We start from the raw sequence: 1,166 nt of genomic DNA, 5'->3' as shown, positions 1-1,166 counted from the left end.
TGTCTCTACTAAAAATACAAAAATTAACTGGGTGTGGTGGTGTGTGCCTGTAATCCCAGCTACTTGGGAGGCTGAGGCAGGAGAATCACTTGAACCAGGGAGTCAGAGGTTGCAGTGAGCCAAGATCGCACCACTGCATTCCAGCCTGGGCGACACAGCCAGACTCCATCTCTTAAAAAAAAAAAAAAAAAAGTCCCACGTGGGGCTGTGTGATGGGGGAACCCAATCTCTACCTCAAAGGATTGAACAGAGAGCACCTTTCCTTCCACAGAGGAAGGCAGAACCAGACTTCCCACTAAGACTCAGACTGACAGGGACCTCTTTCCAAGTGGCAAAAAGGTGCATACACAGAAAGCGGAAAATGACAAATTATGACTTGCCACCGTGCATAGCAGCCAAGGTGGTTCCCAAAATAAAACCTCTTCCCACACACTTTGTGACAGGTGCCCCAAGTCTTTTTTTTTTTTTTTTTTTTTTTGTAATTTAAGAAGATCGACAAACCTGTGGGTGAGAAGGTTGGTAAAGGCTGAGTTTTTCTCCAATATCTTATTATAAAATTTTTTCAAGCATAGAGAGAGTTGAAAGAATCTTAGAATGAATACCCCATCCACACCAACCAGACACCCAGACTCAACCATTCACAATTTTTTTTTTTTTTTTTTTGAGACAGAGTCCTGCTCTGTTGCCCAGGCTGGAGTGCAGTGGCATGATCTTGGCTTACTGCAACCTCCGCCTCTCGGATTGAAGCGGTTCTCCTGCCTCAGCCTCCCACATAGCTGGGATTACAGGTGTCTGCCACCATGCCCAGCTCAATTTTGTATTTTTAGTAGAGACGGGGTTTCAATATTGGCCAGGATGGTCTCGATCTCCTGACCTCGTGATCCGCCCGTCTCGGCCTCCCAAAGTGCTGCAATTACAGTCTTGAGTCACCCTCCCAGCTCTCACACTCAAGGCTGCTGTGCACCTGCCTTCATCACCCAGGGCCAGGAACCATACCACTAGAATAGGCCTGATGCTCCAGGCCCTGCTGAAATTATTCAAATTAGCTAATCCTAAACCTGTTTACCCTACCCCACCCATTCATTCCTGTGAAAACCAAATCCAGCCCTCGCCCACTCTCCGCCCACACTCCCTCTGCCTCTGATGCCCCGTGCTCCCCTGTGTGA

The sequence above is a fragment of the Colobus angolensis genome, unplaced genomic scaffold, assembly GCF_000951035.1.
Source record: "Colobus angolensis palliatus isolate OR3802 unplaced genomic scaffold, Cang.pa_1.0 Scaffold96, whole genome shotgun sequence".
NCBI classification, from domain to species: Eukaryota; Metazoa; Chordata; class Mammalia; order Primates; family Cercopithecidae; genus Colobus; species Colobus angolensis.
The sequence above is the reverse complement of the archived record's forward strand: the minus strand, read 5'-3'. Positions refer to the sequence as shown.